Raw genomic sequence first — 26,178 nt, forward strand, 5'->3', positions numbered from 1 at the left:
ACACACACACACACACACACACACACACTCACACATACACAAGCTTTGAGTAAAATCAGGGAAAAAAAAAGTAAAAAGTTAATATGGGAAAGCCTGTCACAATACCTGGGTCAGTTATCACCAGTCCCTATTGAAACTTTGAAATGCCACTGTATGACAGTACCTAAAGCAGGTGGTGCCTGGGTGGGAAGTAGGTAGACTTGTTAATAAACAGGGCTGAAATGTGCCCCTGGCCTTGGCATGTCTTGCCAGCTCATGGCTGCCTCCTTCCAAAACATGCCCCTGCTCCTATAATCCATCCACTCCAGTTTGCTGCACATCAATGGCTTGGACATGACATTAACACCACCTCATGGAAGTCAGTCAAAGCAAAACACAGCTTGGATTCCGAACCTGCCCCAGATCCTTATCTGATGCAAAGCTGCGTGAGTTGTGCTTAGGAACCCGTTTACTCAAAGAAAGTACATCAGGTTATTATGGAAATGATCCCGCTGTATGTTCAGTCTGATGATTTGCCTCTATGGAAGGTCACTAGGCACAGCACTGACTTCCTAAGGATCTGCTTCCAACCATGAAGTGGAAATCAGGTGCCAAGCTGTCAAGGTTCTTCCTCATCATCTGTGATAATCCTTTCCCTGCACACCACCATGTGCTAAGAAAAGAGCAAGATCCCAGTCCCCTCCATGCCACAGCATGTGAGTAAGTAAGCTCTTCTCAGTGCATCGCACTGACTACAAGCAGGAGCTAACACTGCAAAACTATCAGTATGTTCTACCCTTGTGATTCCTGATAACATGAAGGGCTGTGCTAACCCTTATCACTCCAAAATTTAAGAAAGGTAATGAAGAGACAGAGCTTTAAGAAGTCTTAAATAAAAACATTTAGAGGGGCTGGAGAGATGGCTTAGTGGTTAAGAGCACTGACTGACTGCTCCTGCAGAGGACTCAGGTTCAATTCTCAGCACCCACATGAGAGCTAACAACCATCCATAACTCCAGTTCCAGGGGATCCAACACCCTCTTCTGACCTCCGTGGGTACTGCACAACACACTCGTGCATTACACACTTGTGTATTACATACATGCAATACACTCATACATGTAAAAAATATTTTTTAAATATTTAGAGGCAGATTGTTATGGTTTGAGTCTGAAATATTCCCTCACAAGCTCACGTTAGAGCACTTGGTCCCCCACTGGTAGCCTGGTGCTATTTTGGGAGGTGATGGAACTTTAGGAGGCAGGGCTTAGCTGGAGGAAGTGGGTACTGGGGGTGGATCCTTGAGAGCGTATTACCCCTGGCTTCTTCTAGTCACACTCTCTGCTTCCTGCCTGGTCTAGCCCCCATGGGATTAAGTCAGACACACTCTCACCATCACAGAGCCACCCTGCCATGCTTCCCCCGCCATGATGAACTGTAACCTGTGAAACTGCAGCCCAAACCAACCTCTCCTCCTTGAAGCTGTTTTTGTCAGGTATGCTACCACAGAAACAAGAGACATTAACTAAAGCACAAATCAACTTCTAAAACTGCCTGACAGGTTGACAGGACCCCTTAGCCCTTTCTATCCAGATGCCTGAACAATTTTTTAAGTGATGACAGTATGAGACAATAACACCCTCTTCTCTCGCAGCCCCTCCTGGACCCTGTGCCATAGGAATCCGGTAGCTATGTTTGTCATGAGTTCACAAAATACTTAAGGGAAAATCTTAAGAAAGAATGCATTTATTTGGCTTAAGAGTCCATCATGGTGGAGAGGGCATGGTGGATCAGAGCAGGTCACTTCATATCAGGTAGGAAGGAGAGAGAGAGAGAGAATAAGACTGCCTTCTCCTTTTCTTCCATCCAGGGCCCCAGTCTATGGGCTGCTGCTGCCCATATTAATGGTGGGTCATCCCGCTTAGTTACTCTTCTCTGTAAAGTTCCTCACAGACACATCTGGGTGTGTCTTCCTAGGTGCTTCTCAACACACTCAAGCTGGGAGTCAGGATTCACCACCATGGGGCAGGTGGAAGTGGGGAGTGTGTGTGTAAGAGGTAACCAGGGTTATAAGCAAACTGCCTGTGTGTCAGAAGTGTAGAGCTGTAGCTCACTTTAATTGGTTATTCTTTTCTTTGTCCTATTTGTTTGCGTTGTTGGGAAGGAAACCTAGGGCCTCGCATGTGCTAGTGTTCTGGGTTTAGGCAAAGACACATGACAAGATTTTTAAATGTAAAGAGAAACACAGAGGAATCAGCACTTTCTATCCCAGGTGAGGCTGGCTGCCTGGAGCCAAGCCACAGTTCAGGATGGACCTAAGGGTCCTGAGGGGTGCTGAAAGGGCAAGGAGGCTGAGCTCCTTCCCCTTCCCCTCACATTGAAGATGCTGGCACACCTACCATTATTTCTCCAATCTTGGCCATCCAACATCCCAGAAACCATAACTTGCAAAACTACCTGCATACCTTCTTAGTGTAAAGAAAGAAGGGTCAAATTTCTGAGAACTCTGAAACTTCTGAGAACTTCTGCGATAGGGAAAAGGGACACCTTCCTCTTAAAAGAAAATTGTTCTGCTGAGAAAAAGAACTAAAAACCACAATTGGCATTTTACTAACATGTATAGACTAAAGTCTGAGTTAGCTCAGAAATATAAATACAGATTACATAGGCTGTGCTGCCCATAGAGCTCCACACTTAACATGCATGTGTGAGCCATCTCCAAATGTTTCCTTGAAGAGTAAGAGTTTTATAGTTTCCCTGTTCTCCTCTAAGGTAAGAAGAACCCAGAAGGTGCGGCTCTCCTTCCCCCTAAACCTATTGACCTGCCCTGACATCCTTGGACATGTGTCTTGGCAGGTCCACACCCCTCCCCCGCATGATTTCATCACTTTGACCTCATCATTGCCTACACTGGACTCTCCAGAGTCTCTGCTGTTCCAGAGCTCAGTGTGCTGTAGACACCTTCCCCTCAAGACACAAGTGTGTGTGTGTGTGTGTGTGTGTGTGTGTGTGAGAGAGAGAGAGAGAGAGAGAGAGAGAGAGAGAGAGACATGTTAAAGTGATCATCATGCCTCTTCTTTTCTTCCTAGGGCCCCTCAATTCTGTGAAATGGCCACTGTGCAGCCAGTCATCAACATACAAATTCAGGAGTGTCCTTGACTCAGTTCCTGTTTACACGCATCATCAAATCAATCACCAAGTCCTGCTGGTTCTAAATGTCTGCATTTTCAGAACATCAAGTGCTTTCTATCTGACTTCCATCCCTTCAGCTTCCTCCTTGGTGCTGATCATTTGCCTCTTGGGCTCCAACAGCCTCCAGTGTTTTACCCACCAGTAGCCCCAGCAGCCCAGCAGCTCCCTTTCCACCTGACTTCCTATCTGACTTGGTAACAGTATGACCTTGCCTCAAAAAACCCAACACACACACACACACACACACACACACACACACACAAAATTAAAAATAAAATGAATCTTAAGGAAAAATCCACATTACCCCTTCCTGCTCTTAGACACTGGCCATGGCCCCGATCATGAATCTTGTACTTACAGCTGCCAGTTACCCTAGCTCAACCTCCACTTTCCTCATTTCAGCTTGGGCCAGGTGGGGAGGCAGCCTGGATCAGAAGTCCAGTTCTTACCCAAGCCACCTGGCAAGGAGGAGCCTCTAAGTCCCTGCATCTTTACCTCAACCCCAGGAATGACTACCTACCCAAAGACATTGTTGTGGAATCAGACTTCAGCGAAAACACTTCCAGACAGACCTCCGTGCCCTCAGGTATACCCCAGGCTCACACTGAGATCAGTAACAACCATCCAGAAAGACAGGGCAGAACATGAGTCAGTGGCCAACAGGGTTTGAGACACAGAGCAGAGGTAAGTGGGAAGTGGGCAGGAGGAAAGGACAGTGTCTTGATACCCATGCTAGGAGTATCAGAAGTCGCCTTGCAGCAAGTGCTGCTTCATGAGGCTCAGCATTCTGAAGACCCAGATGTCTCTCTCCAAGGGACTGCCCCTCACTCTACACATGACACAGAATGCTATTTCCACCACAGACTCACCGAAACGATTATATTCTAAATCCTAAGGAAGAAAGACCTGTCAGAGACACCCTAAAAATCCCCTTAGCATTTGAAATGCCAAGTAACCTGAAATTGTCCTGGGCTGATCCCTGATAACTTGTTCTATTGAGCAATCCCTAAGTCTGAAAACTAGTCAGAACTGTTCTTCCAGAATGCACGAAACATTATGAGCGGTCATGGTTGGGCTCTTTGAAGGAATTACATACTCAGCCTCCCTTTAGCAAAGATAAGTGAAAAGCAAGTGCTGTTTATTGAAGAAAAATAGATCAACAACAATTTTCTCTTGTTATCAATCAGTGTTAATCACGATACAAGAGGGTGTCCCTACTGTATTAGAAGGTGCTCAGCTCTCCAAGATAAAGCCACACAGGTCTTGGGTTTGGCCCAGGAAAAGTCTGGCTCACTGATGTCAAAGGCTTAGGCAATGCCTGCTATGGGTACTACAAGAAAGTACTAGATCAAATCCATCCACTCCCTAGCTGTCTGACCTGGAGCAGTGAGTCTTGCCTTTCCAAGTTTCAGCTGTCCTGGCTGCAAATTTGTCCCAAAGGGTCACTGAGGTAAGAACACATACACTGACACAGGTGTTTGGCACACACTTGCTGAGCATTCATCTTTGTTAGATAGTGACCCCCAAGACACACAGACATGCTGGCCCTCCTTACTGGGGTGCAGAACACGGCTAGGGGAAGGATCTGTGCTTTACCTGGTCCATTTGGGGTAGGATTCACTGCCTTTGGGGGGTGCACAATAGCCTCAGGTACAATATGACATAAGCAAGCCTCTTCTGGGTCTATACAATGTATAACTTTAGCACAGACTCAAGCACAATCCATTGTGTAATCCATTCTTGGTTTTATAGCTTTATGACCTACCAACTTAAAAATGCTTCAAAATAAAATAGGAGCTGCTGACTTGCTGTGTGGATTGCTGGAGGTGTTTTGAGATGAAATTTAATACTGAATTTCTTTTTTACTTTGTCTGAATTTGGGTTTTTCTAAGATAGGGTCTTACTGTAGAGCCCAGGCTGGCCTTAAACTCAAGACCATCCTGTCTCAAGCACCTAGGGCTCAGCTAATACACATGTGCCACCATGCCTGGTCTCCCTTTCATTTTCTTTGGAAGTTACAATACCACAGAACACTCTGAAAGCAATGTATGGAGCTCATCACCTATCAGGTCCTAGGCAGGCATCTCTCATATATGGGAACAGATGGCCCCAGTCTTCTGAGAAGTTCTCCCTGGCAGACAAGGTATGCCCAGGCTGCTGACTGGGTGCCTGAAAAGGATTCTTGGAGTGTGGTGTGGTAGCACATCTATGATCCTAGAACTTGAAAGGTTGATGTAGAAGAATCATGAAGTTGAGGCCAGCCTGGGTTACACATGAAAGCCTAAATAAAAATAAATAAATAAATAAATAAATAAATAAATAAATAAATAAATAAAATTTGTCTCAACTCAGGTCTGAATTCTATTGTAGCAGATGGAATCATTGGTAAGTCATTATTAATCCAGATTAGTACAATGGTATGCAAAGCTGACATATCTGTTTATATCTCTATGGTTTTTAATAGGTAAAGATGGATTTTTGTCAGTCTTTTATCTTTTCTATAACTATAATTTTTATGTATTTTTTTTGTAAATGTAGAAGCCAGGGCATCTGAAGACTGCCTTGAAGACTGTGACTTGAAAACTAAGGCACTGTTTTATTTTTGTCCCTTAAATCAGAAGCCGAGACAGTCTCCTCCTGCATGGGGCTGGCCTTTGTTGCGCCCTTTTTTGAGAAACACAAAAATCCACAGGGCTGGTATTTCAAAGCACACAAAACTGGTTCGGCCCTACCCATGATCATTTTGCTCAGAAAACAGGATTAATCATCTTTCTTCAAGAAAGGTAGCTAAGAAGAGCCTGGGCCAACAGAGTCCTCCTTTCGAATGGTGACACCCATGTGTTCAGTCCCAGGGAGAAAGACTTTGGAGCTCACAGAATGTAGAAAAGATTTTTGCCAATGTGCATGAGGAAGCTCGTGGTTTGTAGTGACCTACCCTGGGCTTGTTAGCAATGCCTCAGAAAAGAATCCCTGCACTCAGGAACATTTTATGGGCAAAACCAAGTGAGAATGTTTAGCTTCATAAAGCAGGAACTGTAACAGAAGAGTGGGTAACTAAGGCATCAGAACTTAAACCTGCTCTGAGCCTCTGTTGGAAGGTTTGTGTTATTTCCTTAACACTTTCAGCTCTGTCACCCTGCAGAGAAGGCTGGCCTCCCCTAAATCTTGACACTGTGAATCTCTTTGCAGAGAGGGACCTTCTGAACCAAACTGTAGAGCCCATTGTGTGGGGAGAAGAACAGGACAAAGGCACGCTGGGAGGTGCATTATGCAGCCAGAAGGGGTCACAGAGGGGTTTATAGCAGGGGAGAAAGGGTGACACCTTACTGCTGTATGGCTTGTCCAAAGGCCAGATGGTCTGTAAACCAGCATATTCCAGTTACAGAGCATCAGAAAGGCATCACTATTGGGTCAGGATTCAAAGAAGTATCACCAGTTGTACTTTCAGATTTAGGTTAGAAAACACTTGATGGCCAGTTTTCTTCTTCAGTCCCTATCCACCTGCTCAAGTGTCACGAAACCACAGTCACATGAATGTCCTCAGACAGGTTCCCATATTCAATGTGGTGGAGATTGATGCAGCTCCAGGGGATGCCACAGCTTCCCAGACAACCAGCAATACCAGCAGGTTTAAAGTGCCAAATTACCTGTAATACATTCCCCAACTCTATCAATACCAATGAACAGTTCTGGTTCACTTCCTACGAGAGGTGTTTTTAAATTGACAAATAACAGTTGACAATTAATTGCTAAAAAATGTATAAGGTAAAATGTGATGTTTTGATAAACATATACAATGCTGAATGATTAAATCAAATTAATATATCCACCACCCACATACTTATCATTTGGGGCATTGAGAGCTACTGCTTTGAAACACATTATTATAAACTGTGCATTAATCCTATGTGAATTATGATCACCAGCTAGTGTCTTACAGTTCACAAAGCAGTCATTCAGATGGTGTCCCCTAAGATTGTGAGGAATAGGAGCAAAAATCTGTGGCACAGGAGACTTAGGCACAGCCAGCATAGGTGGTCTGTCCTGGGTATGTGATGAAGAGCCACAACTTCAGGCTGGTTTGGGGGTCCAAGAAGGGAGACACTGGGTTGGAATTGGCATGCATTCCTGAGGGCTGCAACTAGAGATGGAAAAGCCACTGAGCCCTGGGTTGCACATCTGGGAAAAACAGCAACAGCAGCTCACCCTTAGGAATGCAGTGAGGAGACACTCCCAGGACACTCTGGAGTGAGGCTGCTCCATAGTAGATGGGAAGTATCTTGGTGATACTCAGCCACAGGCCGGCTTTGTTTACACTGGACACACAGATTCCTGCTAAACAAAGCAAGAAGGAAGAGAGGAGCAAATGAATTTAGCAAAGTCAGTGGGACCTTCCTGAACTCTGCTTTCTCAGGACCAGACTGGCCGCCTGGCTGCTTGGCTTCCTACACAGCTGGCGTGCTCTAGAGCAAGGCTCCTCAAACATCATTCTTTCCTCCTGAGACTATTTCATACAACTTCAGGTAGACAGGTATACAAGGCAGGTTGACAAATCAAATATTTACTAGTAATAAATCATAAAAATATAATTTTACCATTTATTAAAGAGGAAAGCAAATTTGTACACCAATGACATGAAAGTGCTCACTTAATTTTACATAAAGAGTCAAACCTTGGCTGAGTCTCTGACACTGCAGGATGCAGAGCATCTTCAGCTGATTTTTCGAGCTCATTTTTGCCAGTGCTGATGATGCTGTCACATAACCACGTATATAATAAAGTGGCAGGAGTGTGCTTATGGCCAGTTCAGAAATTGTTTGGCATTCTGACCTAATCCCAAGCTAAAATCCATTGAATGATCCCAAGCCAGCAACTCAAACATTTTCAAAAATCAAATATTCAGGAGCTGGAGAGACGGCTCAGCAGTTAAAAGCATGCTCTCTTCTTCCAGAAGACTCAAGTTCGGAACCTGGCAACCATGCCAGGCAACCATGCCAGGTGGCTCCCAACCTGTTAACTCTAGCTCCAGGGCCTTTGATGCTGTTTTCAGGCCTCCGTGCACACATATACAAAACTGAAATCAATCTAAGAGGTTCTTTAGTCAAACATTCCAACACAATGTGACCTAAGCCCATATTGCTTGTTCTTGTTCCCTGAGGAATAATGGTGGGGCTGGGGGGATGGCTCAGTGGTTAAGAGCAGTGGCTGCTCTTGCAGAGGACCCAGGTTCAGTTCCCAACACCCACATGGCGGTTAACAACCATCCATAACTCCAGTTCCAGGGGATCCGACACCCCCTTCTGACCTCCATGGGCACTGCACAACAGAGGTGCACTTACATACATGCAGGCAGTAAAATTAAAAAAGAAAGTTTTTACATTCCATAACTAAACCATTACATTTCTATTAAAGCAAAAAACTTGGTATATACAGTAAAAAGAACACTGCAGTTCATACCTCACAACAGTCTCAAATCTGAACTGAAGTGTCTTGGGCAGTGTTAGTTGGTGCTGTGTGCTGTGACAGCATAGTAGAAAGTGCACACATTACGTGTTCAGACCAAGGCTCCAGTGAAACTGTGTGACGTACCACTGCCAGAAACAATTCGATTCATTTGATTTTGAATTAATGTTTGGTTGCTGTGCATTCAGAAACTTTTAACTCTTGCCAAAATTTTTGTGAGCCCCACACTGGGTTACACAGTGCCATGTGGGGTTGCAACTCAGTTTAAGAAAGTTAGGTTCTGAAGGATGCTGTGACAGGTGGCTAGTATGTCCTCATGGTTCCCCAGGGACACCATTCACCTGTATGCCAGGTTTCACTGAGAATGTCACCAAAGTGTCAAGCCAGTATCCACAAGTGAGGAGAACAGAAGACCCGGCCGTGCAGTGGACAACAGGCACCACCACCTTGGGACCTGGGTGTGGATACAGGGTGGGCTTGTTCATCGGGACATACTGGTCCCCAAACTACATACTCTTCCTGAAACCACTGGACCCTAAAATGCTTCTGAATTCTGCTTTAGATGTTAGGGTGACAGGTGGGCCTGGGCTGTATAAGAACGATTGCTGAAAATGAGCTGGGAGTGAGCCAGGAAGCAGCATTCCTCCATAGTTTCTGCTCCAGGTTCCTGCCGTGAGTTCCTACCCCTGATTCTCCCCAGTGATAGACTGTGACCTGGAAGTGTAAGCCAGATAAATCATTTCCTCTCAGAGTTTCTTTTGGTCATGGTGTTTATCATAGCAAACAGAAAGCAAACTAGAACAGTGACTGAAAACTTTTGAGAGCTTTCTGAGTCTTTCTAGGTCTGACTTGGGAGCTTTTGGTTAGAACTCAAAGTATCTGAGGTGAACCTTGTGTTAGAGAGAATCCAACAAGCAGGCAGAGCACCAGCAGGTTCCTAGGGTGCTGAGCAGGGCTCTAAGTGCTAGACCTGACTCTGGAAGCAGTGCTCTGCCTGAATGGAAACAGTGAAAGGCAGGATGCATTACTGTGTCAGCAATGGACATGCTTCCTTAAGACACCTTACACTGTGGTCCGAGGGAGAAGAGGACTGAAAAACAGAAAAGATGCAACTTTCCCCAGGATGTTGCCCAGAGAACAAAGTCCTTAATAAGTATCGTATTTAGGCAGAACATAGGGGAGTTTATCACTTTACAAAAATATGGGATTACTCAGGAGGCAGAGGCAGGAGGATCACAATTCAAGGCCAGCTAGGCAGCTTAGTGAGCTGTCTTAAAATAAAAAATACAAAGAGGGCTGGAGATGTGGCTCAGGGCTGGAGTACAGACTTAGCACATCCAAAGTTTTGGGTTCAATTCCTAACACTGAGAAAAGACTATTCCATGAGGTTCTATAAATAACCTTGAAATGATTTATAACCAGAATTTTGAATGTCAGTGTCCTTAAAACAAAGTATTATCATAAAAATTCTAAAGGACTAGGAGAGAAAATACCCCCAAATCTGCAGAATAAAAGATGCCATTTTCTATATCATTTTCTCCCTCCCTCCCTCCCTCCTTCTCTCCCTCTCTCCCTCCCTTCCTCTCACCCTCCCTCTCTCACCCCAAAGTGGCCTTGAACTAGCTATATAGCTGAAGATGACTCTGAACTTCTGACCCCCTGTGTCCACTTGCAGTGCTCAGAACTGACGCTAATGCTCTTTGCTTGTCACACAAGCATTCTATCATCTACCCACCCCAGCATCCTTGCTGAAAACATTGTCTTTTTTCCATATCCTTCCTTCCCTCCCTCATCTTTCTTCTTCCTTCTTTCCCTTCTTTCTCACAGAGTTTCTGTGTAACCTATACTGGCCTCAAATGTCCAAGCCCCCCAGTGATGCACCACCACACCTGGCTCATATTTTCTTTTTTATTTTATGTGTATGAATATATTGCCTGCAGCTGTGTATTAAGTACACCCATGTCATCCAATGCCCATGGAGGACAGAAGAGGCATCGGATTCCCTGAAACTGGAGTTAAGGACGGTTGTTAGCTGCCATGTGGGTGCTGGGAATCGAACCCAGGTCCTCTGCAAGAGCAGTCAGTGCTCTTAACTGCTAAGCCATCTCTCCAGCCCCATATTTTCTTTTTAGAAACAGTAGTCTTGTAAATGTAGGTGAACATGTCACCACAGGTGTGGCATGAAAATCAAGGCAGCTTAGTACAGTTCAAAGAGCCTTGTACTTGAGATCTCTCATTGTCTGAACTGCTTGGTTTTGGTTAAGCTGCTTAATGTCCATCAGTCTCCTTGTCATCGGTAAGAGAAATGTGATAAAACAGTATTTCACTTACCTTAGGGCTTGGTTGTAAGAATTAAGTGAGAAGCGGATCTGAAAATGCTTGTAGTCTCAGCTACTTAGAAGACTAGGATGGGAGGGCTACTTGAACCCAGGAGTTCAGGGCTAACCTGGTCTACACAGTATGAATGAAAGTTCCCAGAAAAACTGCATCTTGAAACTGAACCTTCTACAAAGGCTGATCAACTGATTAGAACTTCAGTGATTGTGGAGAGTTTGGAATGCTGCAGGTTCGAAGCCTAATTACAATTTATCTTGAATATCTTTCACTCCCTAACTAGCTGGTCCTTGCCCACCTCTGTTTCCGACTTAACTTCCTGTGACTAACAGATTAAAAACCTTCTGGAATGTATTAACTTAACACAGCCCTAGCTCCCACCAACCAAAAGGCTGAGTGTCATCAGACAGCATCTGAGGCCCGCAGCTGAGATTTCTCCTTTGCTGTGTCCGCCTGCTTCATGTTCCCACCCTGTATTTGAGAAGGGTCCTGATTCATGACATCTTTGTTCTGTTACTATAAAAACTTCCTGAAACTGCTTCCACATTGGAACATGGAATTTGGGGGAACCTGAATCTGTGTTTTCGGGTCATGGTCACTGATACTTGGCTCTAGAATAAACTATTTCTTATCCCCTTTGAGATGAGAGTTGTTTTCTGCATCAACAGTAGTGAGACACACACACACACGCACACGCACACACACACATACACACACATCTCGGAAACAACAACAAACTACAGGGTAGATTGTCTTGCAGTACTGTTACATGGGATTATGTCTTAGCAAATTAGATGAAAATAGTATATCAACATCACTCAAAAGATTCCTCAAGCACTCTGTGGCATGACGCACACACAGTTCTGGGCACACTGTATCTTCTTGCACTAAATCCCTCCAAAAATGGAACAGATTACCATCTGCAGATGAGCACACATAGAGCTTAGCCTGCATTTAGAGATCATGTTGAGCAAAAACAGATGAACAAAATTATATATATATTAGCCAGGTATGAATCCAAATATGTATGATCTGTGAGTATGCACAACACATACACTAACTGGGGGAGTAGCCACATGAAAATGTGTGCTTTTCCCTCACACAGTGAAGAAAGTCTTCTCAGATCCAAAGCTCTCTTTTGGATTGTATCATTTTAGCACCGATTTTTTTTTCAATTCAGCAGCACTCAGTTGACGGTGAAGAAAGTCTTCTCAGATCCAAAGCTCTCTTTTGGATTCTCACAATAATGTAAAGACAGCGCAGCTCTTTGTATCATTTTAGCACCGATTTTTTTTTCAATTCAGCAGCACTCAGTTGACCCTACATAGGCACCACACAGAGTAATGGGGAAAGTAGACTCAAGAGGCGGCACAGGGTGCTTGCTTTCAGGAACTTCCAAGCCATCCATAGACACTCCCTAACCACAATGCCAGAGAGAATGGAGCCAGCACTGTTTAGGGGTGCATGAATTCCAACTTGGAAGGAGAAACCTGTGGGATGGGGGAAGGGTTCAACCAGGAGGTAGGCTGCAGGTGAGCCCTAAGGGACAGGTAACATTTCAGTATGGAAACAGGAAAGCAACGAGGGCTATGGCCTGACCACAAAGCCATTCTTGGCACAGGGACCTCAAACGCATGTGGTAAGGCCCCAAATCCAACCTTCCTGGGACACCCACAAGGCACAGGACAAGCCTAGTTGCCACAGTCAGGACAAGAAGAGGGCAACACTTGTTGTTAAATAGTAGCATCTCCATTCTAGTGCCCTACAGACCTGTCTCATGCTTACCCCCGCCCTCTGTACAGGGAGGCTGCCAGTATGGGTTCCACCAATAGGCACCTCTCTGAGGTATACCCTAGCAGGTGGGAAGAGAGGGAGACTGATTTCTCAGCTTCTCTATGTGACGTCACTTGGGTCAGCTTGTCATAGCCTGTCTTCATCCACACAGCCCTCTCTGAATTGGGTCTGGAACTGGGCCTTCTGCCCCAGGCACTATTCTAAGCCTATAACTGAGGATACGCCTTTGCAACAATTGTTTTATCAAGTGCCTCTTAAGTTGCCCAACTTTAGGTACTAATCTTTCTACCTTGATTCTACAGAATATCCTCGCTGAATCCTTGGAGCCGCCTCCCCTTATTCCAGCTGAGGAACATGAGGTTGGGACCAACCTCCAACAAGACCAAGGAGTTCATCCAGGCTCGCAGTGACTTCCACAGCATTTGGAGCCCAGACCCATCTATCTCCACAGCCCATGCTCACAGACTGAAAAAGTGATTTGTGGTCAGTTACAGAGGATTCTGGACAGAACGCATGTAGTCTTTTTATGCTGATTTTCAAGAATCACATATTCATTTAGAGCACATGTAGCTATGTTTATCTCTTTAAATGGTCCTGGAAATTGGGAGCTCCAATCAGACGTTCATGTCAGAAAATTGTGCCAAATGTGCAAAAGCAATCTTAAAAAAAAGAAAAACTCAAGAGATATTCCAAGACTCCAGTCCAGATCCTCCCTAGATCCCGGGGCCCGCATCTGCTGTTTCCTTTCTTAGAGTCTGAGCTAGTGAAGAGAGAATGTGTGCTACTGGCGATGAGAAGGCAGATGCCACGGCATTTCTCTAGTGAACATATGCCCCTCATCAACGCTCTAAACTGCTCTACAATCTCCTTCTGCATCCCACACTCCCCAAAGAGCTTAGACACTGGTCTCCCCTCTGTTTGGCAAACAGGTGTACAGGGCAGACTGGTCTCAAAGTCAGTGTCCCAGGATTCTGCGCCTCCCTTGAGCATGGTCTTGGGGCAGGGGGTGCTCATTTACCACTCAGAAACCAGGGATGTTCACCCCTTGCTCAGACTGAGCAGACTGAGTGTATGTAGTACAGTGTACGTGGCTGTGCATGGTGACAGCCTGTGTCCATACCAGGCTTTGCATTAGATGCTGGTGGAAGTCTATGACCTAAGTGGGTTGTTTTTTGTTTGTTTGTTTGTTTTGTTTTTTTTTTTGTGACAGGGTCTCCCTGTAGCCCCAGCTGTCCTGGAACTCACTATGTAGACCAGGCTGGCCTTGAACTCATAGAGATCCGCACGCCTCTGCCTCCCAAGTGCTGGAATTAAAGGTGTGCACCACCACACCTGGCCCAGGAAACTAGTGTTTTTATAAAGAGTTCTGGAAGAAAAAAAAAAACCAGAAGAACACAAATAGTGCACTCACCTGAGGGCTCCAGAGTGCTCAAAGTCAGAGACAAAGCGACATGGGTGGGGGAGGAGAAAGAGCACAGAGTTTTAGCTTGGGATGGCAAACAAGGTTCTGTGGCCATTTGGGTGTGAATGACCTCTCCACTGAACTGTACTACTTAAACATGGTCAAGGCTGGCTCGTTCTATGGCAGGTGTATTTTGCCACAATTACATTTTTCTCTTGCTGAGCAGAGCCACAATATATACAGAAGGCCACAAACGCTGAAAGCTGTTAACAGAGGGTGAAGTCTCAACACAAGGCTGTGGTGGACATAGTGGTGACTGAGACTTGGCACCCCAACTTTCTTTTCTCTTTCTTTGGCAGGACCTCACACATATCAGGCAAGCACTCTAGCACTAAGCAGGAGCCCATCCCTTTTAGTTTCTTTGGTGCTGGGGCAAAGCATGCATTCTGGCAGTGAGCTATACTCCAGACCCCCAATGCTAGAGGCAGACTGAAATTCCCATTCAGTACCTTCCCCTCTCAAATGATTTGCTCTGGTTCAATGAGCGATCTGACCACACAGTGCCCTGAGCCAGAGAGCTGTCCTCCAGCAGAACCTGGTGTGGCTGGGGGCCCGTGTGGACAGTAAGTCAACTGTGCTACCTCACATCTGGGCTCAGGAGGGCTTCCCATGGAGTTTAATGGGGTCTGAAGCACAAGGTAGTGAAGAGGGCCAGGGATGGGATCACAGTAAAGGAGAATGCGTGTAAAACAGCTGGGCACCTTCAGAAACTATCAGCATCTAAGTGGCTGGATCCAAGAGTTTGCCACTGGTCAGTAAGGGAGGCAGAAAGATGAGCAGAGTTGATATATCCAGGGCCCTGTTCTGAGGCTGAAATCTGTAGGACTTGGTGTAATTCAGAGAGAAGAAGGTTTCTGTTCTTAAAAGTGTAGCGGTGTAGTAACTAAAAAAAAAGGGCGGGGGCTAGAGAGATCACTCAGTGAAGGGCACTGGCTGCTCTTGCGGAAGATCCAGGTTCAATTCCCAGCACCCACATGGTGGCTAACAACTGTCCATAACTCCAGTTCCAGGGGAATCCAACACCCTCTTCTGACCCTCTGCAGGCACTGCACAACACAGGTGTACCTTACCTATATGAAGGCAATATACTCATTCACATAAAATAAAAATAATGAATAAAATATTTTTTTTAAAAGTCAGTCCTCTCCATCCATTTTCTGTTGCCAAAACAAAATGCAACAGAATGGGTGAATTATAAAGGAAAGAGGTTACTTTGATTGACAGTCTGGAGATGAACAATTAAGGGGCCATAGTGATGGCCTCTTGCTGGCAGAGTCCCAAGGCAGCCTAGGGCATCACCTGCTTAGACAGGGAGTGTGTGTCCCGGTCCCTTCTGGTCTTACCCCCTCTTCTTAGGATTCAATCATAGGGCTCCATCCTAACAACCTCAGCTAATCCTGATTAATCACGTCTTTCAAGGCTCCACCTCTAAACACTACCATCAAATTACCTTCCCTGCCTTGAACACCTCACAAAGGGAATTAAACTTCAACATATGAAGCCTTGGGGATGTTCTGAACCATAACCGGGCTACAACAATGATACTTGTTCCAAGACCCATTGCAACAATCCAGTTGACCGCAAGCAAAGCTGAGCCAGTCACTGATTCTTCTAGAGGCCAGGGACTGACTGAAGCCTCAGGCCATGCGTATCTACAATTGTTCCCATCTTCTGACCCATCTTCATCAGACATAACCCAGTCTGGTGCTCAGTACAGCCCAGACACTGGAGCCAGAATGGATGGACTCAAATCCCAGCTCTGAACTGCACTTTGAGCCAGTTACTTAGAAATCTGGGTCTGTATCATCTTCAGACAAAATGGACACAATTGTAGTACCCACTCCAAAGGGGTACTGTGAGGGTCAGACAGAGATTACATAGAAAGTGCCCAAACCAGCACTTTATGCCTCAGAGACCCACTCCAGGACAGCAAGGCTACTCTTTCCTGTCCTGGTATATCTACACAGACACACACACACAGACACACACACACAGACTAACACAGACACACACACACACACACACACACACACACATACATTGCTTGGTGCTAGGGAGATAACAATGAACTAGACATGGTTCCTACCTACAAAAAACCAAAGCTCTGCATGGGAAACCATGACTCTGTGGTGCTAGAAATAATTAAGTACAAAATGCAATCTGAACACGTTTTTCCATCATTAAATTATATCAACTATAGAAAAACCATGCTCAAGAAAGGCAAAAAACCAGCACAGCACGTGGATGTTGGGAGCTGTGAGGATGTGTCACCCTGTTCCATGCTCTCTGCAGGACAGACCCTGTAAATCCATACCAAGTCACACCTCTGGTAGGTCTCTGCTTCCTGGGGAGTGGCTGCCACGTTTTAGGCATGGGCAGGGTAAGCATTCCAAGTGACACCACAGTGGATGACAGATCATCACTAACTGGTGTTGCTAAGGTTTTCCAACACATTTACAATGCCTACAACTGGGGCCAAAATGTCTAATAAATACTGTAACAAGAAAGACCCCTAACTGTTTAATCACTTCCCAACTGACACATTTTTCTAAGAATGTAAAATTCTTGTTACATAACTTCTTTGGGGGATGTTTAAGCCAAATCCTTCTTACTGCTAAAAATGCTGGCTTTGCCAAAAACTACTTCATTGTGTCAATTACTTTGACTGAAAATAATGTGCTAAGACTGTTAACGACCATATGCTTCCTGCAGAGGTTTCTACTTACTGATTCAAGTGACACTGTGTCCAGCTACTGCCATTCTATATGAGGTGCAGGACAGGTCTGACTGTGTCAGATCCACCTCCTCATCCTACATTCAGGACCCCGGGTCTAGCAATAAAACTTTCCTGTATGTAAAGTCTTCCAATGGCCACATTTACTGGTTCTCTGAGGAGTCGGACACAAGTGCACACACATGTAGATATGGGGGAGGGGTTGACATGAGTGATGCACAGTACACAACTGTATGAACACAAAGTCAAAGAAGGCTGTGTGAGTGCTTTGCCACTGGTACATCTGCTACATGGAGATGTGCCTCTGTGTACATCTGTGTGTATGTGTGTATATGTGTGTGCATGTGTGAATTCGTGCATCTTATCTGTGTGTATGTGTGTATATGTGTGTGCATGTGAGTGCGTGTATCTGTGTGTATGGCTCTGATGGGCTCTGTCACTCAGGAGGAGTGTTCTGGTGTCTCCTTAAGTGAGCTCATCCGGCCACAGATTCAATTACTGTCTGTGCTGACGGCTGGCAAATGTGTCTGTGCCTGTCTAGGCGCCTTCAGGCTCCAGACCCTTCAGTGCAGTCTGCTCGGCACCTCACGCACATGATCTGTGGGTCTCTCGCAAGCCCACCCTAACCATCATCCACTCATCTTCCATCTCCTGTCTGCATATGGCTCTGGCTTTGGAGGAGCCAGAGCTGCGTTGCTGTACTGTCTCCCTCTCTCTGCTCCTAGCCCCAGTTCAGGTGATGTCACCTCCTTATTCTCTTGAACCCCACTCTTGTCCCTCCTGTGTAAATTACCCCAGCAACCCCCTAGATTTCAGCCTCAGGCTCCCACCTCTACCTTTGCCTGCTTTTCCAACCTATCCCCCACTGCAGGGACAGTAACCTTTCAGAACTGAAAATCTAGCCAGGTGACTGCCATCTACAATACCAGGCTGAGGCAGGAGGATTGCATGAGACCTGGACTTCAAGGTCAGTTTAGGTACCACAGAGAAATCTCTATTTCAAAGAAGAAAACTGAAAATCTGATGAAGCCCTTCCTGTGCCTCTACATTCGGCCCCATCTTCTTCCTGCTCCCGGGGTCAAGACTTTGGCCCGGAAGCCTCTCCCCATCCTCCAGCCTCACTGCACGCCACTCACTCCCTTTCTTTCGTCACACTCCCAGTTTCCAGGAGATTCTCTCTACCCAGAGCTTCCTGCAAACTTCCCTAGGTCTGAAGAACCTGCCCTGACCTACCTGCCTGCAGTAAGTAGGCTGGGAAGGTGGGGCCGCCCTGACATTCACTGGGCCAGCTCCACCTGCAGCACTCTCCCACAGCTCCTTACACTGCTCAGCACAACCTGGTCTGTGGTCACTAAGTATCTGCGCACAGTGTTGATGGTTCACTCCTGACAGCACAGTTGGCTCCCTAAAGGCCAGGACCCAGAGGGTCACTGGAGCCTGGGAACACTGTGATAATGAGCATCCTGGGGACTCGCATGCCTATGTGGAATACACAAAGGAAAGGACTGGGGGCTGAGCCTTGAGGCAGAAAAAGACTAGTTTGGGGCTGTGGTTCAACTAACCTTACTGGATGGGAAGCAGACGGGCTGAGCGCCAACAGAAAGGGTGGTATGCTATTCTGCAGACTCCACTGGGCCAATGGGGAGGTGAGGCTGTGAACAGAGTCTACTGTGTCTAGAGCAGACCATAAAACAAACATTGTGTGTTACGTGTATACATGCTCATGTGTGTACATGGGTGTAGTGCATGTGTGCTGTATGTGTGTGCATGTGTTGCATGCGGATGCATGTGTACTGTACAGTATATGCATATATTCATGTGTGTGTGTGTGTGTGTGTGTGTGTGTGTAGGCCAGAAATCAGGAGTCTGCCTCAGTTGCTCCCCCCCACCCCCCTACCCTCGCTAATTTTTGAGACAGGTTCTCTCTCTCTGAACCTGGAGATCACTGATTGGCTAGACTGGCTGGCAAGGACTCTTCTATCTCTGCTCCCACTGCTGGGATTACAGAGGCACACTGCTGTCCCTGGCTTTTTACATGGGTGCTGGGGATCCGAACCCAGGTCCTCAAGCTTGTATGCCAAGCACTCTACTCACTGAGCATCTCCCCAGATCTATGCTGAGCATTTGTAATGGTCTTGAGCCCATTGGAGGTGTTCCTTGGAAATCAGCTTGGTTTGCTAAACAGCCTTGAAGCCTTCTGTACACTCACCTCCAAGTGTGCTGCCGTGAGCCTCTGCAGGGCTACAGCTGGGAACCCTCTACTCCACCCCAGAGGTGGTATCCCCTTCAAAGGGTGTGCAGAGCAGAGCATACCATGGATCTGGAACACACCCCAATATGACTCCACTCTGGGAGGGGCTGTGGCCTCTGGCTGGCTCTGTCCCACTGATCACAAAGTGCTTGGTGGGAAGCTTCCCATTACTCATGGCCAGGCTCCAGGCTTGGTACTCCTGCCCTTGGCCACCACACACATCATAGGCCAGATACCCTTGCCAGTAGAGGACATTATTCAAAGCCAAGAGATTAAATATTTTCAAAAAAGCCTGCAGAATAAGGAAGCAAGAACATCTTAAGGTGGATGCCCATGATTTCCACACTAACCATATTTTTCAAGCTTTAGAAAAAATAAAGGCAGAGGCATGCCCACCTGACTTCCTTTTGTGCAGGGGGAACTCACTATGTAGCCAAGGACGGTCTTGAACTCCTGATTGTCCTGCCTCCCAAGTGCTGGGATTACAGCGGTGTGCCACCACGCCCAGCTTCTACTTGATTCTTAATTAAGTAATAAGTACTATACTTTCAAAGAAAAACAAACTCTTCCAAATAATTATTTCTTTACAGCCAACTAACGAGGAAATATACTCTCTCCTGCCCAAATCTAAGGTTACCCCCAGTCCTAGGCTACATTAAAACAGGGCTGCTTTCAGCAGAATATTAAATGTATTTGTCAGACACTGTCAGACACTCTAGGGGTGGGCTCTATCAACAATAATTATACAGGCTTATAACAGGCTTTCTTTTTTATTAGCAATGTTTCTAAAGGCATTTCAACCATAGCTATTACCAGAAACCTATGAGTGAGCCGGGACTTTAAAAATGAGGAACAATTGTTCCTAAAAGAAAATTTTCTAATTACAGAACAGGGCAGATTCTGAGTCCTTGGAGACTGTCTTACTACGAGTGCGGCACTTTAACACGCAATTTTCTATGTTGTCTGTGATAAAGGACTTTATACCACTAGTTTTATAGCATGAACAGACTATAACACAGAAACAAAGATGTTACTTCTCTTTTTTTATCCATGTCCCACCCAACTGTTTCTTTTAAATTTTAAAAATAGGTGAAAAAGCCTTATATTATCTCAGATATGAATGATAACCAATTAACGATTGTTTTTAAAACACTTTGGGGATTTTTTTTTACCTGAACATTCAGGCTTGTTTATAATGTCATAAATGCTTGTGGTTTGGTTATTAAAGAGATTTCTCACTGGGTGGAGGCTCTGTGTACCAATTAGGAATCATCACTTAGCCTGGGTGCTTGCTCTGCACTTTCCCATGGACGCTTTTCCTTTGAGTCTGCTACCACAGAAAGCCTAAGTCAGAGCTCTGTCACCACACAAGAATGCAAGAAAGGCTTAGAAACACCTCGTGGTTTCCCCCATAGAGCTCCTGGGTCCAGGTTAAACTCTAAGTATTTGTCATTTTGAAAATTCTACCATGAGTTACAGTTAAGAGAAAGCTACTTGTATTACAGATATCAGAAGTGATTAAGATGATGATGATGATGATGAATATTGTTATTATTATTGGCTGGGAAGATGGCTCAGAGGGTAAAGATACCTACCCCCAAGCCTAACAACTTAAGTTCCATCCCCAGGACCCACATGGTGGAAGGAGAGAGCCAACTCCCACAAGGTGTTCTCTGCCTTTCACATGTATGCTGTGGTACATGCACATGTACAAACACAGGCTTATAAAAATAAGTAAGAATGTAATTTTTAAACACTTAAAGATTATTATTAAATTACTGTTAATTCCCAAAGTAGAAATGAATAGAAATTCAAACAAATTTCCATTTTAAAACTAGAGAAAATAAATCTCAGTGGCTGGAAAGATTGTAACAGTGACATCAAAATGTGACCAGGCAAGTCATATAGGCCTGACCTCCATATATGCTCCAGAGGGAAGCTAAGGTCTCTCACAACACCTCCCATCCAAGGCAAGAAGAGGCTGTGAACCAGGATCACACTGTTTAAGAACTCCCCTCTGTCACCATGTTGAACTATTGGTGAGTGCTAGGATTACCCACAGCACCACAAAGTGGGCTATATTGAGTTGTAATTTGATAGAGCTCTGCCTAGTAAAGGAAATGCCTCAAAAAGAAATGTTATTAAAATAAGAAAACAAAGGCAAGAACTTTGTCATATTTGTGTGAAATATAAGAATTTTAGGTAAAAATCAGTATAATTTAAAAAGCAATGTAGACAAAAGGTAAGAGGTGTAGGTGACCCAAACCAGGAAGACTTAACAGTCCAAAATGTCATCTTATGAGTAATTTTTTAATGTTAATGTTTAGCCAAAAGAAGATTACAAAGAGCTATCATGAGCCTCTTTAAACACCAGATGACCTAGGTAGGAGATTAAACCTATTTGTTATGGACCCCAGAGGCAAAACCAGGGCCAAATTTTGGCTACATACAGAACCTGATAGTCTGGACTGTCCAAAGAAGGAAAGGGCTGCCTGGGAGGTAGTGAGTATTATCTAGTGTCCTGGAACTGCTCTAGCGCAGCAGGGGCAGGGGACAGGCCTCTGCTGAGCGCCCTGTCCCATCTCAACTAGAGTAGAGCCACAACTGTCTGCTTGATCTTTGGGTTCTGGATGGACTTGACTGGAAATAGCTCAAAGGCCTAAAAAAGCAAAGGGTGAGGTGAGGTTACCTGCTGAGCAAGGGTGCACCCTGACACCTGGAACACCTGGGTGGGCACTGACACCTGGGTGAGTTGTAATTGAGGAAGTCTGAAGGACCCACAGAAACAAAGTAGCAACATTTAATTTTCCCATCCTGCTGCTTTCTCTCTTGGATCCTACTGTTCCACCAGCAAGTATGAGAAAAAGACCTACTGGCTGGAGAGATGGCTCAGCGGTAAAAAGCACTGGCTGCTCTTGCAGAGGACCCGGGTTCGATTCCTAGCACTCAGATGTTAGCTAACAACCATCCCTAACTCCAGTTCCAGGGGATCCAATGCCCTCTTCTAACCTCTGTATACATGCAGGCAATACACTCATACGCATGAAATAAAAGTAATAAAATAAATACATTTTTTAAAAACAGAGCTTCATATTTAGATTCCAAAAAATTCAGCTAGGCTTCTCAAAATATTAAACCCAGTGTTTTCATGTGACCCAACAATTCCCCTCCTAGGTATCTGTCCAAGAAAAGTGAAAACACAGAAATGTATATGTTGATATAGAATCATTCACAATAATCAAACAGTGGGTCTAATGAAACCCATTATTAAGTGTAACAGATTAAAGATATCTTTTTAAAGTAGGGAAAATCTGGGGCTGGAGAAATGGTTCAGCGGTTAAGAACACTGACTGTTCTTGCAGAAGACCTGGGTTCGAATTCCAGCAGCCACATGTCAGCTAACAACTGTCCATAACTCTGGTTCCAGGTGATCTGCAATAGCCTATTCTGTCCTCCGCAGGCATTGGCATTGCACAACACGGGTGCACTTACCTATGTGCAGGCGAACACTCATACACATAAAACAAAAATAATAAAATATTAAAAAACAAAAACAAAAATGAGGGGGCTGGAGAGATGGCTCAGTGGTTAAGAGCACTGACTGCTCTTGCAGAGGACCCAGGTTCAATTCCCAGCACCTACATGGTGGCTACGAACCGTCCTTAACTCCAGTTCTAGGGGAATCGGAAGCCCTCTTCTGACCTCCACAGCACTGTATGACATGGGTGCACTCACACACATGCAGGCAATACACTTATACACATAAAATTAAAAAAAAAAAAAAAGTAGGGGAAACCTCAAATGTCCTTCAACTGGTGAGTGGATAGTGTGGTATGCCCATACAATGAGATAGTGTGGGTCATATTAACACATGCTACAACATGGATGAACATCAGAACACATGCTAAACAAAAGAAGCCAGGGACAAAGGACCAAATGTTGCTCAATTCCATTTACGTGACATGTCCAGAATCCATAGTGACAGGAAATGGGTTAGTGGTTGCCAGGGGCTAGGGTAGTGGGTCAGCAGTACTGGCTGCTAACAAGTACTATAGGGTACTTTAGGATGTGGTGAAAAAGTTTGGTTCCCAGGATCACAAAAATTAAAAAATAAATAAAATAAGGGTTGGTGAGATGGCTCAGTGGGTAAAAGTGCTTGTCCCCAAGACTGACAGCCTGAGTTCGACTCCCATGGTGGAAGGAGAGAACTAACTGCCTCAAGTTATCCTCTCATCTCCACATTCCCACCAAGGTATGCACGCACGCATGCACACACACACACAATAGACGTACCAAAAAACGTGGGGCTACAGGAGGACCCTGTGTCAAAAAAAAAAAAAAAAAAGCAAACAAATAAAATAAGTACCTTTTGAAAAAGGATGGTCCACTTTTCAAAAACCTATTTCCATTTCAGCATTCAAAAGAAGTTTTGGGGGCTGGGGAGATGGCTCAATGGGTAGAGTGCTTACTATGCAAACATGAAGACCTGAATTTGAATTCCCAGCACATATAATAGCCAGGTGCAGTAGCACACACTTATAACCCCAGTACTGGGTTGGGGAGGGGGCAGTGGTAGAGAGAGGAGAATCGCCACAGATCACTAGGTAGCCAACAAGTCCAACTGAAACAGCAAGCCCCAGGTTCAGTAAGAGACACCCTGTGTTCTTCATGAGAGGAAGGCACCAGATGCCAGGCTCTGGCTTCTACATGCACAAACACATACACCATGCACACACACAGAATGGGAGACGTGAAAGTTTGTGGTTCCCAGCTCACTTTACAAATTCTAAATACTTAGAAAAAAAAAACCAATACACACATTTTCAACTTAAGAAAGTCAGTTCCTAAAAGATGAGGACAGCCTTTTATGGAGCCTAAAGGCTGCACAACTTCATATTTATCAGCCATTAAAAACCACATAGGAGAATAAGGGAAAAAACTGAAGTGGACGGTCGGAAATTGCATTCCTTGGGACACTTTCTGCCATCTGGTGTGTTCCCTTTTACCTTTATCTTGCTTGCTATGAGGCTACCCAGTTAGTATAGATGGATTGCATTTTCTCGGTTTGAGTTCCTATCATGATGAAAGCCATGAGGTGGGCTGGACATTCGAAATGTATGCATTCCCACAATATCCCATGGTGGTCTTACCATTGTCATGCAAATCTCTACTTTAAAAAGCAAACTTCTTTCCAAATGTAGCTAATGAAATACTCAAATATTTAATTTGGTTCTTGAAATGTTGTCTCTGTGATCCACTGTAATCATAGTAATTAACTGATGGTAATCATTTATAAACGGAAGCATTGATTTCACATCAATACATGTGCTGCCTAACACATCACTGGTTAGCAGTCATTTCTGCCCCAAAGGCTACTTTTGTTTTACACATTAGTCATTAAGGAAACTCCCCCAAATGATTACTAAAGAGCTAAGAACTTTACAGGGCAAGTAATTAAATATTGTTTGTATTGAGATTTAAAGTGATGCTATTGTTTGATTTTAAAGTAATTTTTCCTTAAGTTGTTACCTTTATGATATGTAAGAGCTGGTTTTCACTTTCTTTCCAGCATCTTCCTTACCAGCAAGATACCATATCACTATCTCTAAACTGGCAATTACAAGAAAAGACAGAAAAACAAAACACTCAAGAATGTGTACACTAACTTCATGATTAAACTATTTACAAACAACCTGACCACCCCCTCCAAAAAACTCTTCCAATTAAAAAAAAAATCTGCCCTTATTTTCACATTCTAAGTCAAACTGTCAACAATAGGCCCATGTGTGAGTTTTTAATAAGGCTTTACGCCTGGATGTCATTTCTTATCATTTTGAGCCACATGCCTTTTACAATCAACGTAAGGAGAATTCTACCATAACGAAGGTTGCACCTGCCTTAGAGAGCAAAAGTATCAAAAATTCAAACAAGATTGATTATTAGCTAACTACGGAAACTATTCAAAACACTAACTAAAGAATCTATTCAACCTACCCAGGAGCAAAACCATTCCCATGAGTCTATGCCATCAAGTTCCCCAGAGCTAGTAGAATACCAAATACAGTTTATCTGCCCCATATGAAAATTATAAGTTGAAAATCTGAATATATACTGTCATGAAAAAGATGATAAATTTCACCAGAGAGACCAAAGAAATCGGTATACAGAATGAATCAACAAGCTAACTTACCCTTTACTGTTCTGAGACGCCTCCAGTTTGCAAACGGGTGATGCTAACACCTAGATCACAATTACAACTGCAACACAAACTTCTCTGACGGTCTAGAATTCAAAATTATTCTAACTGCATCAAAGAAATTCTACAAAATCCACACTTTTCCCACTTCAACAAACTTCTCATAAAGCAATAACCCCAACATACCACAAAAATGTGTGGTTAAACTTTGGTGCATGAATTATCACATATCATGTTCCGATAAAATATGCTGAGAAAAATCTTTTACAACCCTACTAGAGAGACTAAAAGAATTTATCAAGCATGCATGATTTTACATTTTCTTAAAGATGCCATATTGGCAACTGAATTTTTCCTTCCTGTAAAATGCTACACACACACACACACACGCACACGCACACGCACGCACACGCACACGCACACACACACACACACCTATGACCCCGTAAACAAAATCTGTAAGGTCTAACACTTTGGCCCCTGGGCTCTGGATTGCACTAAACCGCGTTGATTTCAACCGAGTGCCCCGAACGGAGGTCCAGTGCAGCGGGCCCCGCGCGCATCCTCCAGCGAGGGTTTTGTTAGCGCAGTGATTTGTCCGCCGAGTCTCTGCAGCCAGCACTGTCCAAGCAGACGGGAGTTTGGAAGCAAAAGAGCAACACGTCCCCGGACCGCCGAGCCGCCTGGGCCTCCGCGCGCTTCCCGCCGCTGCCCCCCGCCGGGGCTCCGGGACCCCGGACCCGCCCGAGCTGGCCGCGAGCCCGGCGGCGGCG

At 44.8% G+C, this 26,178-nt stretch overlaps 1 protein-coding gene across 3 annotated transcripts in view; it reads right to left on the reverse strand.

Annotated features, from left to right (window-relative positions):
• Window positions 1-26,178, reverse strand: part of Eml1 (EMAP like 1) — a 188,418-nt gene that overhangs the window by 108,828 nt on the left and 53,412 nt on the right. The window contains exon 1 of one of the 3 annotated variants that reach the window (XM_008825631.3): window positions 7,378-7,396. The exons of the other annotated variants lie outside the window; for them this stretch is intronic. The gene's annotated coding sequence lies outside the window, so the exon portion shown is untranslated. Of the gene's footprint in view, window positions 1-7,377; window positions 7,397-26,178 lie in introns of those variants that run through there. 3 annotated transcript variants of the gene reach the window in all.

Source organism: Nannospalax galili, unplaced genomic scaffold (assembly GCF_000622305.1).
Source record: "Nannospalax galili isolate Female #2095 unplaced genomic scaffold, S.galili_v1.0 scaffold188, whole genome shotgun sequence".
NCBI lineage: Eukaryota > Metazoa > Chordata > Mammalia > Rodentia > Spalacidae > Nannospalax > Nannospalax galili.